Genomic DNA, 16803 nt, shown 5'->3' with positions numbered 1-16803 from the left:
GAAGTGATATATAATGAAATATTTTTCAGTCAGAAATAAGACATCTTGCCATTCACAACAACATGGATGGACCTGGAGGGTAATAAGTTTAGTGAAATAAGTCAGACAGAGAAAGACAATTACTGAATGTTTTCAGAAATGTATAGCATCTAAAAAAGCAAAACAAATAAACAAATGTAACAAAACAGAAATAGTCACAGATACAGAGAACTGTGGTAATCAGAGGGGTTATCAGTGGGGTGGGGGAGTGTCAAAATATGTGAACAGGATTTGGAAGTACAAAATACCAATTAGAAAATAAGTCATAGGGATATAATGTACAACTCAGAAAATATACCCAATATTTTTTTCCACTTTTTTTTTAAATTTTTATTTTTACTTTATTTTGCTTTACAGTCAATGTATGGCAAAACCAATATTTTATAATAACTTCGGATGGCACATAATCTACCAAATGTTTAATCACTATGTTGTGCACCTGAAACTAATCAGACTAACGAGACTGTAAGTCATCTGTCCTTCAAAAAATACAGCCATTCACTTAGCACCGCATGACCAAGAAGTTTCAAAAGCACTATACACAGAAAACAAGGGTAAAATACCCATGCATCTTCTTTAGTAGGGGGATAAGCCTGAAGATGTACTTATTTTGTAATTAATGAAAGGTAAGAAGACCCTCTTTGAAAGTCTTGTTTGAGGGTCAACAATTAAATGTATGCTCTGAAAGGCAAGGTCAAGAATGACCAAACTAATCATTTTTGAATATTAATTTTAGAACCAGTAAAGAGAAACCAGGTCTTAATGAAGTACAAAGAAAAAAATACCAATAATGTTTATTCTACTTGCCCATCCACTTCTGGCCAACAATTCCCCAAGAAAAATTTCTTTCAATGTGTTCATTTTATTTCAAAAAAAGGATACAAGAAAGAAGAGGCTTTATTTTGCCTGTAGCACTAACGAACAAAATAAGAAACGATCCTCTCTGCTTTGTCAATGGGTTGCAAAGAGCCAGACATGACTGAAGAGATTCAGCATGCACGCATAACAAAGGACATCCTTGAGTGCATGGGATTGGTGACCACAAAGTGTGTCTCAGAGTATACATCCGTGATGACCATAATGCTGAGCTCCTGTCATTCCCCAGAAGGAAGGTGCTATGTGCTAAGTTGCTTCAGCCATGTCTGACTCTTTGCAGACCCTGTGGACTGTAGCCCACCAGGCTTCTCTGTCCATGCCCTTCCCCAGAGGATCTTCCCAATCCAGGGATGGAACCCACCTCTCTTGTGTCTCCTGCATCAGCAGGAGGGTTCTTTACCTCTAGTGCCACCTGGGAACCCAGAAGGAAGGTGGAGGTGACAAATGGAAATCTCTAATAGATATAATGAAGATAAAATATTATAGTTGCTTCTGAGGCTCCAAATGAGGCTTCACTACTTGGGAAAATGAAGATTTTAATGTTGTCAACCATAAGTGTTAAATGTTAGTTGCTCAGTCGTGTTCGACTCTTTGTGACCCCATGGACTGCAGCCCACTAGGCTCCCCGTCCATGAGATTTTCCAGGCAAGGATACTGGAGTGGGTTGCCATTTCCTTCTCCAGGGGATCTTCCCAGCCGAGGGATCAAACCCAGGTCTCCTGCAGTGCAGGCAGATCCTTTACCGACTGAGCTACAAGGGAAGCCCCATATGGTTGTCAACCATAGCTACCCATATTTCAAATCGCAGCAGTCTGGTAATCTAGTAAGTCACATTTTGGTGGCATCCACCAAACTATACACAAAATTACTGACTCACATGGATGACATAGCATTTCAAAAAACAGGACAGTAATAGAAACTCAGATGTAGAGAATGGACTTGCAGACACAGGGCAGGAAGGAAGAGGAGCATGGGACAAATTGAGACAGTGGCATTGACATATATACTCTATCACGTGTAAAACAGATAGCTAGTGAGGACCAGCTGTATACCACAGGGAGCTCAGCTTAGTGCTCTCTGATGACCTAGAGGGCAGGGATAAGGGGAAGTGAGAGGGAAGCTCAAGAGGGAATGGATGCATGTATACTATAGCTGATTCTCAATAATGACTTTTCAAAATTAAATCAGCACTAGGACTTTCAAGTAATGTTCGGATCACGGGATATTCAAGATGAAGCACTGTTTGCATACCATGTAATTATGGAGGATTAAAAACCTAAACTTGTACTTTTTCAGAACCCAAGCTTATAAACCTCACAGAACTTAAAGATTTTTTAAATTGCACTTATACTCTTGAGTGGAGGAGGGAATGGCAACCCACTCCAGTAATCTTGCCTGGAGAATCCCATGGACAGAGGAGCCTGGCGGGCTACATATAGTCAGACACAGAGTCAGACACAACTGAGTGACTAACACTGTAGCTGATTCACTTTGTTGTATGGCAGAAACTAACACAACATTGTAAAGCAATTATACTCCATTTAAAAAACAGTTTTACCAGACAGGGCCTTGTTATGAATCTATTTTATCAACTAGCGTATAGCTTTATATAAGTAGGCTGCATAGTATAATTTTTTTTCAAAAACTCCCTGCACATTAATATATTAATCTGCATTGCAGGGAGATTCTTCACCATCTGAGCCACCAGGGTAAGCCCATATACCATAAGTGTACAACTAAAAGTGAACTTCTGGAATCTGCCCAAGCATAAACGTTATGCTGAAATGTGGGTGTGAATATTTTACAGTGATATTATTAATCAGCTCTCCTCATTTTCCCTATCACCTAGATTTTAAATTACTTTCATCTTTTGCTTTTATTACCCAATTTCCTTCAGAAGAGAATGCTCTTGTTTCTTTATGCCTACATTTTATGGTGACCTTGAGGACATATTAAGGGAATGACCCACTCGCAGGTGAAGAAAGGTTATGAAAAACTTTATTCCTTTGTTTTCTCCTCCTTGCCTCTGAATGATTTTGTAGAAGAAATATAAATTGGTTTTCTCCTCCTGGGAAAAGACTCATATGAGCATGCTCTAAAGCAAACACACATGTTTTTCCAATAAGCACTACCCAAGCACTGTGTTAATAATTTATTAATTCATGTATTCAGTCTGTCAGCCAATAAGCATTAGGTGTTAGCTGTAGTACAGGCTTTGTGCTGTACTCTAAAAATAAAAGATAAATACAACATAGTTTAATAAAGAAATGAAAGAATTATTTTAAAAAATAGTCAATGAATGATTGATTTGAGATGTGATTGCCTATTTATTCAATAGCATTAAATAGTAAACTCTGAAAGCTGAACAAATATTTTTTGACTAGGTGGATCAAATGAAGGAAGAAAACACTGCCTCTAAGTGCAATTTCCATTCTTCCAGAGAGATGTTTGACCACAGACATCTGCTCTTATTTGGGGCCCATATTAGAAAGGTAAAGATGTAGGTGGCTCTTGTTACCTTGTTAAACTGACAAGGTGCTAATTAGTGATTTTCCAATTAAAATGTGCTGTTTTTGTGTTATCTTTTGCTGCTAAGATGCCTTTTACTTCCAAAGATTCCCTGAACACCTGAAGATTCAGATTTCAGAAAACTGAAGTTTTTCTGTTGATGTTGTTGTTCAATCACTCAATCGTGTCTGACACTTTGCAATCCCATGGACTGTAGCACACCAGGCTTCCCTGACCTTCACCATCTCCCAGAGCTTGCTCAAACTCATGCCCATTGAGTCAGTGATGCCATCCAAGCATCTCATCCACTGTCGTTCCCTTCTCCTCTTGCCTTCAATCTTTCCCAGCTTCAGGGTCTTCTCCAATGAGCCAGCTCTTCGCATCAGGAAGCCAAAGTATTGGAGCTTCAGCAACAGTCCTTCCAATGAATATTCAGAATTGATTTCCTGTTTTTTCTGAGCAATGACAGAACCTCAAGACAGGGTAGAAGTTGAAAACGTACTCGTTATTAAGTCGATGGAATAGTAGAAATGGCACAAGAATTTCCAACCTCAGCATCAGTTTACGTGTGCGTGTGTTTATGCATGTATATGAATATATATGCATGTGTATGTATATATACGGCTTCCCTGGTAGCTCCATGGTAAAGAAACTGCAATACAATGCAGAGACACAGGTTTGATCCCTGGGATGGAAAGATGCCCTGGAGAAGGAAATGGCAAGCCACTCCAGTATTCTTGCCTGGGAATTCACATGGACAGAGGAGGCTGGAGGGCTACAGTTCATGGAGTCACAAAGAGTCAAGCCTGAGTGAAGTGACTGCGCATGCATGTACATACATGTATACATCAGTTCAGTTGCTCAGTCGTGTCCAACTCTTTGCGACCCTGTGGACTGCAGCATGCCAGGATTCCCTGTCCATCACCAACTCCCAGAGCCTGCTCGAACTCATGTCCATACACAAATATATGTAAGAATATTTACTGGATTTCCAATTTGTCATGGCTCTTTAATCAACTGATTTCCAATGAAATAGAAAATTTTTATGTATCAGACTGGCAAGAATTACAAAGCTTTCCAATACACTTTGATGGAAAGTTTGTGGAGAATGTCTCATAAATGGACAGCAACTTAGAAATATCTATTAACTTTATTTTTTTTAATTTTTTAAATTTTAATATCTTTAATTCTTACATGCGTTCCCAAACATGAACCCCACTCCCACCTCCCTCCCCATAACATCTCTCTGGGTCATCCCCATGCACCAGCCCCAAGCATGCTGCATCCTGCGTCAGACATAGACTGGCGATTAACTTTATTAACTTTAATAATCCACTTGCCCTTGTCTATAATAATTCTCCTTGAGGGTATTTAACCCTCAAGTATACCCCACACATAAAAGAAATGAGGTTTGTAAGATTATTGTCATAAACAAAGAGTGGGAAGAGCTAAGAGTCCTCTACCAGATGTTCACTGTAGCATACCATGCAACTCTGAAAGGGTAGGAAGATGTAATCCAGAAAACTCTCCAAGATATGTTAAGAAACAAAAAGAGCAAAGTTAAGGAGAATAAATGTAACACATTAAATTGTGTAAGAAAGGAAGAGATGCAAAAATATAAAATATGTAAAAATATGTGCTTGTATTTGTAGATATACTGAAAAGGTACAGAAAAGTCCAGTAAGAATGGTTACTGTGGGGGCAGAGATAATAATAAAGGTCAAAGTAAAAATGAATCTGACCAATGCATGCCTTTTTAATCTCATTTTTAAAATATTTTGAACATATGAATATATCACTAGTCAATAAGAAATTGAAAATATATAAATAAATTATTATTTGATTTTAATTTTTACCTTTATGGTCTTGACTGAAGTAAAGTGATATTCTTTCTGGTCAATTGATGTTCAGAAATCTCAGTAGCATAATAACGTGTCATATCTATGAATTCTTCTTAGGTTTTATGATGGTAAAGATGAATATAATCATTTAATATTCTTAAAGATTCACTCTGATATTTGTGCCAGTCATTAGGGGTATCCATCAATATTATGATTCTCCTTCCTTCACGTCTATTAAAGGACCATATTTTTGCTGCTTTTATTGAAATTAGGTGATATTATGTGTCTTTATGCATGGAAGCAATATGTCACTTCTAGACAAAGGCATTTAATTGCCAGAGCCACAGGTCCTTTATCCTGCTGAAGTTATTTTGGAAGACTATATTAAGAAGATGGAGAAGGAAATGACAACCCACTTTGGTATTCTTGCCTGGAGAATAAAAATCTTCTATCAGGTCTTTAAACTGTCTTGGAAAGCAAATTTCTCTACTGATCCATATTCAATGTGAAAAATTAGAAGAAAAAGGAAAAGACAAGAGACGGAAGAGCATTTATTTGCAAGGAGCCTTTAGCCATGACCAAAGAATAATATTCTCTCACCTGAAGACTCAGGGTTTACCCTATACTGGATATACATAAAGCTTTCTCAGCATGATTTGATGATACCAGCCTTTTAATTTTAACTTCAAATAAAAATTGTCTGGTAAGATATGCAGACTTGGAAGATATAAGTGACTGACAAGGGAACTTGAGTGCCTAATTCCTCATCAGTCACTTTCCTCAGTGTATATCAATTACTAACCAATCACCTAGAAGACAATGTTAGTCAGACCCTCCCTGGAAGCCAGATACCCTGTAAGTACAAAGCAAAAGGAGAAGAGAGAGGCACGGGATGAGATGGTTGGATAGCATAACCCACTCAGTGGATATGAACTTGAGTAAACTCCGGGAGATGGTGAAGAACAGGGAGGCCTAGCATGCTGCAGTTCATGGGGTTGCAAAGAGTTGGACACGCTTAATGACTGAACAACACAAGGGAAACATCCAGGTTCCAGGTCTACAGATCTCAAAGTTAGACTCGGAATCATATGATCTTGTCTGAACAACTTTAGCATCTTGCAATGAACCCTTATGCTTACCACTCTTGAACCACAGCCCTTGGGATAACACTTAGGAATACAGATTGTTATCCTCAAATCATCATTATTTTTCATATTAATAAAAAAGTCAAAATCCAGCCTATCAATATCTATATGCCTATCAAACAACTATAAATTTTTGTGGTTCTATTTTACATGTTGTTGTTGTTTATTCAACCAATCCGTTTCTGACTCTTTTACAACTCTATGGACCAGATTCTTCTGTTCACGGTATTTCCCAGGCAGGATTCTGGAAAGGGTTGCCATTTCCTTCTCCAGAGGATCTTCCTGACCCAGGGATCAAACCCATGTCTCCAGCAAAGGTAGGTGATCCTTTACCACCAGCCACCAGGGAAGCCCACTATTTTACATATCTTATAGGAAAAGAGTAGAAAGGCAAACTGTCAAGGTGTATGATCAACAAGCAAATCAGAACAAATCATTAAACAACTCAGTTCTATTAAGGGTGAACACTGACTAACTCTCAATGGAATTCACACTGGCCAATGTGGCTTTTAAAGGTTTACAGGTGAAAAAAGGTTCAGATGTGAAAAGGTTTACAAGTGAAACAAGGTCTATAAAATCTCCAATCTAATAAAAGCACACAAAAGTGCTGCTCGTTTTGTTCTCATATTCATACAGTTCAATTAGGTTGTCAAAATTAAAATGAGGTTTAACACAAGTCAAATTTCCTCCTTTCAAGGTAACACTCAACATTTTTCCTTGAATTTTCTAAGTTGTTGCTGACAAAGAGAGTACAGATAAAGAGCTGAATCGGAATAGTCAAGGAATCACATATTCATAAAGTTAAAACATTTTCCCAAAGTCTTCTTTAAAAAAAAAAAAACAGTATTAGATAAGTGAAAGTGAAGTCGCTCAGTCATATCCGACTCTTTGCGACCCCGTGGACACCCAGCTCCTCCACCCATGGGATTCTCCCGACAAGGATACTGGAGTGGGTTGCCATTTCCTTAGATAAGTGAACTTCACTCAAAATGTAATACAAGCTTGGAATTTACATTGCATGAGTGGAAGTCACTCAGTTATGTCCGACTGTTTGTGACCCCATGGACTGCGAGGCTCCTCTGTCCATGGAATTATCCAAGCCAGAATACTAGATTGGGTAGCCATTCCCTTCTGCAGGGGATCTTCCCAATCCAGGGATTGAACCCAGGTCTCCCACATTGCAGATAGATTCTTAACCATCTGAGCCATCAGGGAAGCCATTAGCTAGCTGTAGGTTAATTTCTTAAATCACTGTGTGTACTCTGAAAGATGTAATATACTTCTAGTCTTATGATATATCCATTTAGTATTTTTTTCAGCTTATAATTTTAACATTTAAAAATACTTTTATCAGAAATAAAAGGAGAGATTTTAATCAGTCTTTGAACGAAACCAACAAAGCCATTTCTCTAAATATGTCATTTCTGTCTTTGACAAATACATGAAACACTTTCATGATTCTTAGGCTCTTCTTCACTTTTCTCCTGCTCCAGTTTTTCTCCCTCATCTTCTTTCTTCTTCTACCCACTCCCCCCTCTCCATTCTCTCTTCTTCCCCATCCTTCTCCTCCTCACCCTTTATTTCCTCCATATCCATAATTTCAGCCTTCTTTCACCATTAAGCCATATGTGTAATGCCTGCTTTGGTGACAGTATTAATAGTTATGTAATGGAAAAAGACAATGTTTCATTTGAGCTCTGATGAGAGATCTACAGATTAACAAACATGGTTTATTTAGACTCTCATTTATAATTTGTAATAACCAATATCAAGAATAAATATAGCAAAGATCGCTTATGTACATGTGGGGAGCGTATTTACAAGTACATGTCTCTGTTTAGATAGCTTGAAATTCATACAGGAAAGTATTAGCAGTTTTACACTTAATGTCTTCCAGATAAAAAAGATGACTGTCTGCTAATTGAATGGTACAAAGTGGAATTGTCACATAAAATTCATGATTTGGGAGATGGTAAACATTAACATCAAATATGGTGACCATACACCTGTGTGAAACTAAGTCTCTCCTTTTCACTTTACTGTTAAAGTTTTATTCCCAGAGTAGAGAGCTGTTAAAGCTTTCCCAAGCTGCAAAACCACTGTTCTCATTTCATTTAAGAATAGTGGCAAATTGAATCCTCCTTCATAAACACTCATTGGACTTGAAAGCACGTGAAATTCTAACTACCTGACTCAAACTGTGAGCTTTCCTGGTGGCTCAGCAGTTAAGAATCCACCTGCCAGTTCAGTCTAGCAACGTAACACTGAAAATTCTCCAAGCCAGGCTTCAACAGTACATGAACCATGAACTTCCAGATGTTCAAGCTGGATTTAGAAAAGGCAGAGGAGCCAGAGAACAAATTGCCCACATCTGTTGGATCATCAAAAAAGCAAGAGAGTTCCAGAAAAACATCTACTTCTGCTTTATTGACTATGCCAATGCCTTTGAGTGTATGGATCACAACAAACTGTGGAAAAATGTTAAAGAGGTAGGAATACCAGACCACCTTATCAGCTTCCTGAGAAATCTGTATGCGGGTCAAGAAGCAAAAGTTAGAACTGGACATGGAACAACAGACTGGCTCCAAATCAGAAAAGGAGTATGTCAAGGCTGTATATTGTCACCCTGCTTATTTAACTTATATGCAGAGTACATCATGCAACATGCCAGGCTGGATGAGGGACAAGCTGGAATCAAGATTGCCTGGAGAAATATCAATAACCTCAGATACGCAGACTACACCACCCTTATGGCAGAAAGTGAAGAAGAACTAAAAAGCCTCTTGATGAAAATGAAAAAGGAGACAGAAAAAGTTGGCTCAACACTCAACATTCAGAAAACTAAGATCATGGCATCTGGTCCCTTCACTTCATGGCAAATAGAGGGGAAAACATTGGAAACAGTGATAGACGTTACTTTTCTGGGCTCCAGAATCATTGCAGATGGTGATTGCAGCCATGAAATTAAAAGATGTTTCCTCCTTGGAAGAAAAGTTGTGACCAACCTAGACTGCATATTAAAAAGCAGAGACATTACTTTGCCAACAAAGGTCCATCTAGTCAAAGCTATGGTTTTTCCAGGAGTCATGTGTGGATGTGAAATCTGGACTATAAAGAAGGCTGGGCATCAAAGAATTGATGCTTTTGAACTGTGGTGTTGGAGAAGACTATTAACAGTCCCTTGGACTGCAAGGAGATCCAACTAGTAAATCCTAAGGGAAATCAGCCCTGAATATTCATTGGATGGACTGATGCTGAAGCTGAAACTTCAATACTTTGGCCACCTGATGTGAAGAAGTGACTCACTGGAAAAGACCCTTATGCTAGGAAGGATTGAAGGCAGGAAGAGAAGGGAAACCAGAGGATGAGATGGTTGGATGCCATCACCAACTCGATGGACATGAGTTTGAGCCTACTTTGGGAGTTGGTGATAGACAGAGAATCCTGGCGTGCTGCAGTCCAAGGGGTTGCAAATAGTCAGACATGACTGAGTGACTGAACTGACCTGCCAGTGCAGGAGACGTGGGTTTGATTCCTGGATCAGGAAATCTTCTGGAAGAGAAAATGGTACCCATTCCAGTATCCTTGCCTTGAAAATCCCACAGACAGAGGGGCCTGGAGGGCTACAGTCTATGGGGTCACCAAGAGTCAGACCCAACTTCCTGACTGAGCACACAACCCTAACTATAAGATGTTAGCTATTAAGTCCAGTGATTTTGAATCACTCTTGATTTCTTTTCACACATTTTAGAAGACATTTTGTTTTAAATATTTGCCAAAGGCATTTGATGAAAAAATTAAACTAAAAAACAAAAATAAATAAAACACCAAAATATAAAACAAAGACATGGTGGCTATAGAAGCTCACCCCTGCTGCTGCTGCTGCTAAGTCGCTTCAGTCATGTCCGACTCTGTATGATCCCATAGACGGCAGCCCACCAGGCTCCCCCGTCCCTGGGATTCTCCAGGCAAGAACACCGGAGTGGGTTGCTATTTCCTTCTCCAATGCATGAAAGTGAAAAGTGAAAGTGAAGTTGCTCAGTCGTGTCCGACTCTTAGCAACCTCATGGACTGCAGCCTACCAGGCTCTTCCATCCATGGGATTTTCCAGGCAAGAGTACTGGAGCTCACCCCTAAGTTATCATTAATACCTGTGACTGCCTCTGTGTAGACTCCGGTGTATTTACGCATAACTCTGGCAACTACTGACAGCAGCAGAGAGTCCCTATACCATGAGGAAGGAAAAACCGCAAGAGAGGAGCAAAGAAATGCAATTTCTGCTGTGCAGAGCTTGCGAAAAACCATCTTCTCTCAGCTTTTGAAACTTTGGACAGTAAAACTTTACCTCAGTTTCCAAAATATTAACTCTTGTTAATTATAAAATTAAAATGATATGAACAAATAAGTCGCTTTAGAACACTGTTTCTCTGAGGAATTGATGAAATCATTTATTCACTCATGCCATGTATCATTACATAGTAAAGGACACCGAGGTAAGTGCTAAAAAGAGATGTGAAGAAGCCTTAGATAGCACTGGTTAAAATGCAGTACAGGAGGAAGAGCCCCTGGAGTAGGAAAAGGCAACCCACTCCAGTATTCTTGCCTAGAGAATCCCACGGACAGAACAGCCTGGCAGGGTGTAGTCCAGGGGGTCATGAGAGTCTGACATGACTGAGTGACTAAATGATAACAGGAAGAAGATTAATCCAAAGGTAAAGATTATTGAGAATTACTCAGTTAAGAATCAGCAATTGACCTCTCATCTGACACGGTACAGTAGCAAGAAGACAGACTTGAAGTTCGATCAACTAGGTTCTGAATATCAATTGCAATACTTGTGTGAGTAGAGGAGTTATTTAAATTTAGGTATTAAAGAGGGTAACATCAATTTGCAATACACAGTACACATGTTGACTTAATAACACACTGTGTGTAAAGAGCCTTCTATACTGCTTGTCCTGTAGTGGGTATTCTCTATGTGGCAGGAATCATTTGCGATAAAGTGGTGTTGTGCTATCAATAATATTTAATGAAAAATAAATAAATAAAAATATATTTAACATCTATAGATGTCATTGTTACTTTGACAGTCTAAAAATATTTAATATTTATTTGTTAACATATTTAAGTTCAAATAACTTTTTCTTTACAAATTAGATCTTGAGAAACTGGTGTTTAAATTTAGAATTGTGTCCTTTAGGGTACATCTGCTGACAACCACCCGACTTCTACAATAGTGCTGCACATACTGTCATTTTTACAGCGAGACATTCACAGGAACATTCTTTTATGGCAGTTACTCACATATACCAGTATTACTAATACAGTAGTACCAATATTAATATGATAAGCACTACAGGAAAAGCTGTTGTTTTTCTTAAACACAATATTTTATATTTTTATTTTTATTTTTTTTTTAATTTTTAGTTTTTTATTTTTTAAATTTTAAAATCTTTAATTCTTACATGCATTCCCAAACATGAACCCCCCTCCCACCTCCCTCCCCAGAACATCTTTCTGGGTCATCCCCATGCACCAGCCCCAAGCATGCTGCATCCTTCGTCAGACATAGACTGGCGATTCAATTCACATGATAGTATACATGTTAGAATGTCATTCTCCCAAATCATCCCACCCTCTCCCTCTCCCTCTGAGTCCAAAAGTCCGTTATACATATCTGTGTCTCTTTCCCTGTCTTGCATACAGGGTCGTCATTGCCATCTTCCTAAATTCCATGTATATGTGTTAGTATACCGTATTGGTGTTTTTCTTTCTGGCTTACTTCACTCTGTATAATCGGCTCCAGTTTCATCCATCTCATCAGAACTGATTCAAATGAATTCTTTTTAACGGCTGAGTAATACTCCATTGTGTATATGTACCACAGCTTTCTTATCCATTCATCTGCTGATGGACATCTAGGTTGTTTCCATGTCCTGGCTATTATAAACAGTGCTGCGATGAACATTGGGGTACATGTAAACACAATATTTTATATTTTTAGCAGAAGTTCATGTGAATTAACTCATTACTTTATGTTCAGTTCAGTTCAGTTGCTCAGTTGTGTCTAACTCTTTGCGACCCCATGAATTGCAGCACACCAGGCCTCCCTGTCCATCACCATCTCTCGGAGTTCACTCAGACTCACATCCAACCAGTCAGTGATGCCATCCAGCCATCTCATCCTCTGTCGTCCCCTTCTCCTCCTTCCCCCAATCCCTCCCAGCATCAGAGTCTTTTCCAATGAGTCAACTTCTCGTGAGGTGGCCAAAGTACTGGAGTTTCAGCTTTAGCATCATTCCTTCCAAAGAAATGCCAGGGCTGATCTCCTTCAGAATGGACTGGTTGGATCCCCTTGCAGTCCAAGGGACTCTCAAGAGCCTTCTCCAACACCACAGTTCAAAAGCATCAATTCTTCGGCGCTCAGCCTTCTTCACAGTCCAACTCTCACATCCATACATGACCACTGGAAAAACCATAGCCTTGACTAGACAGACCTTAGTCGGCAAAGTAATGTCTCTGCTTTTGAATATGCTGTCTAGGTTGGTCATAACTTTGCTTCCAAGAAATAAGCGTCTTTTAATTTCATGGCTGCAGTCACCATCTGCAGTGAATTTGGAGCCCCCCAAAATAAAGTCTGTCACTGTTTCCATTGTTTCCCCATCTATTTCCCATGAAGTGATGGGACCAGATGCCATGATCTTCGTTTTCTGAATGTTGAGCTTTAAGCCAACTTTTTCACTCTCTTCTTTCACTTTTATCAAGAGGCTTTTTAGTTCCTCTTCACTTTCTGCCAGAAGGGTGGTATCATCTGCATATCTGAGGTGATTGATATTTCTCCTGGCAGTCTTGATTCCAGCTTGTGTTTCTTCCAGTCCAGTGTTTCTCATGATGTACTCTGCATATAAGTTAAATAAGCAGGGTGAATGTTACTGTTCACAAAGGTAATACATTATGAGTGGAATAGATAATAAATAGCATACGTGAGTTCAGATAAAGAAGAAAGTTATGAGAAGGCAGAGAATGATACTGATTGGAAATGCTACTCCAGGTCTAATTTTAATCAGCAAGAGTGATGGATAGATGATATTTCTTAGCCTCCCATCTGCTCTTCTGTATTACACTCTATAATTTTTTAATCCTGAAAATTACATTTCTCTGACTCCTTTCCTAGTTGTCTTTCTCTTGCTTTCTCCCAGTAGGAGTCAATGGTGGGAGATAGAAAGACAGGGGGAAGGGAGAAGCATTGGGTCAGCCTTCTCTAGGGTCTGGTTACTCAAGAACCAGTGACTCAGAACAACAGGCTGGTAGCCTCCAGACCAAAGGCACTATCATCTTTTTAATTTTAAGATAGCACAGGATCTTCCTGTTGGTTCCTTCAATACCTTTATAACAAATACCTTGTATTTATTCCTCTTCGTTTGAAGCATCAGAATGGTTCCTGCCATTTTTTTATTGACATCTACGAAACACAGTTGATGAACCTGTATATTCTAATCTTTGCCAGCTTAGAGAATATTCGAAGCACAAGGATAACCAGGAAAAAGGAGCCTAGGAAAGTCAGATCCGGTTGTCATACCCAGCTTGTCACAGACAAATTCCACAGAGTTCAGAAAAATAAAAGCTGGCCTCAAACTCTTAAAATGAATATAGTACCAGACCATTGGGCTTTTCTCAAGAAGAAAATGCTATAATGATGCTGTGATTGTGAACGTACAATGTCTGTAAAGGTGAACCCACATGAAGCACACAATGGTAGACCTCAAGCTGGCTGCAGCAATGATGATGATGGTGGTGGTGGTGGTGGTGGTGGTGGCGGTTGTGGTGGTGGTGGTGGGCAGTGATAATCACCATTACCACCATGCTGCTGGCTGCAATTCCAAAGTGACTGTTCTTAGTAAGGATAACCAAATGTTTTTTAAACTAGGAGAGTAAAAACCTTGGGGCTGGGTATCCTTGTTTCTTCTAAGGGAGTAATATTTGAGAGACCTGTCTTTGAGTAACAAAGGTTAGTTCACCCTCTCTCATGGATACTAACTTTGTGAAGCCTTTTTAATTTTTTCAGTTCCAATCAACATTTCCTCTTCCACAAATACGCATACAACAGAACATTTAGAGAATTGCTCTTTAATCACAACTTTATATCCATCAAAATTCTAAATTCGGTCAGCCTAACGACTTCCCTGGTGGCTCAGATGGTAAAGCGTCTGTCTACAATGTGGGAGACCCAGGTTCATTCTCTGGGTTGGAAGATCCCCTGGAGAAGGAAATGGCAATCCACTCCAGCACTATTGCCTGGAAAATCCCATAGACAGAGGAGCCTGGTAGGCTACAGTCCATGGGGTCGCAAAGAGTCAGGCATGACTGAGCGACTTCACTTCACTTTATTGGAAAGCTGAGAAAATGCCAATCGAAGAAAGGTTCTATAAGTCCCAAAGCTGAAGATAAGCAAGTTCATACTCTAAGCATCGCTCTCCATCATCCACTTCTGTGTATAACTAAAAATGTGCTCTCTTTGTGGGGTTCTCTTACAAGTTGCTAAGTTTGGCGTCAAGTCTAGAATTTACACTCTATCATTTCTCTAAAGACAAGAAAGGTAGTCAGAGTGAAGGAAACTCCCAATGAGCAAGCCTTCTTGGCATGCCCTCTCTCTGGATCAATATATGAAAATGACTGGAGAATCTGATGGACAGAGGAGCCTGGTGGGCTACAGTCCACAGGGTTACAGAGAGTCAGACATGACTGAAGCAACTGAGCATGCAAGCACACACTGTTCACTGAAAGACCATTGATGACAAATTCATACAACATCACTAATGTGAAAGATTTGTAGAAAACAAAAATATGTTTGAGCTGGAAATGATCTGAAACAGTCACATAACAAAAATATAAAGCCAAATACACAGCTCATATGAATTTTTAAAATAAGAAAATTGAACTCTCATTGCATTTTTATTGCTTATTTTTCTTTCTTTATTTAACTTTAGCAAACTGTTTCAGGCTGTGTCACTAGTCTGGTAGAAATTATTTCTACACAATTACTCCAATGAAATACTTTAATGAAAAAGTCTGCCGAGTTCTGTTACTGTCATTGATTTTAAATGACTGAAAACTTGCAGACAATCATAAAATTACCTTATTGTGTCTAGTTCTGATATAAGAATTCTTAATTTATTTGTTCAGCTCTGATTCGACTCGGTTGAATTCTTGACAAACAGGAAGAAAAATTGTATGAGGGAACCTAGAGAGATAGGCAGTCACTAGTGGACATTTATACCTGTTGCAAAGTGAACATTTGCTCTGAATATTATAATTTGATTTGAACTATTTTGGTCAAGCACAATGCTAAAGTTTTTTCTGTTCATAATGAAAGTGAAAGTGTTAGTCACTTAGTCCTGTTCCACTCTTTGGGACCTCATGGTCTGTAGCCCACCAGACTCCTCTGTGCGTGGAATTCTCCAGGCAAGAATACTGGAGTGGGTTGCCATTTCCTTCTCCAGGGGATCTTCTCGACCCTGAGATCGAATCTGGGTCTCCTACATTGTAGGCAGATTCTTTACTGTTTGAGCCACTGCTTCTGTTCATAGTAATAGCTGCCAAGTAGATTGTGGGGTGGGATTAGATAACTGTGTACAATTTTGTTCCCAGGATATAATGAAAGCAAGACTCACGAAATTTGTATACAAAGCATTTATCAGGCAAGCCCTAAACAGTTTATATAGTCTGATCTGTAAACTCCATGAATTCTACTATCTTGAGACAGACCAAGTGAGTCCAAAAATCTTGATAGTTAGTCCAAGACAGTTCAACAATCTTCCTGAGACAGGATTCTAAGACCCTTGGAATCTGTTAGTAAGAAACCCTCCAGAAACCAAGTACTTGTTTCAAGATCCTTAAGGGATACCATCCTAAAAATGCCAGCTACTGACCTCGCTAGATTTTCATATTTTAGTCCATCATATATTAAATGTCTTTAATTTCACCAGTGAGAGCCATCACACTAATAACTCAGTATACTCAATGTATTAACTCATTGCGCCAGTTAGCAAAAGCTTAAAATGTTGTCAAAAGTACAGAGAGCAAAAGTGCTTCCACTATGCACATTTCAGGAGGGTAGCCACTCTGAAATACTGCTAAGAGAGTAAGAAGTGGATTTGCTGATGAAACAGCCCATAGAAGTGAAGTCTGAACTAAGCCATATTTAAATTCCCATTGCTCATACTGAAACATTTTAAAGTAAACTACAGTTTCTATAACAATATTCTTTTGATTATCTTTTGGCTTCTTTCTACTCTAAATATCATTATATTATACAGTTTTCAGTATCTGTGTCCCAAAGTATCAGCTGTTACGAGGAAAAAGTTTAAATATGTGTATGGGTTAACGTAAACTTC

The sequence above is a fragment of the Ovis canadensis genome, chromosome 4 (genome assembly GCF_042477335.2).
Source record: "Ovis canadensis isolate MfBH-ARS-UI-01 breed Bighorn chromosome 4, ARS-UI_OviCan_v2, whole genome shotgun sequence".
NCBI lineage: Eukaryota > Metazoa > Chordata > Mammalia > Artiodactyla > Bovidae > Ovis > Ovis canadensis.
This window is presented reverse-complemented; position numbering follows the sequence as displayed.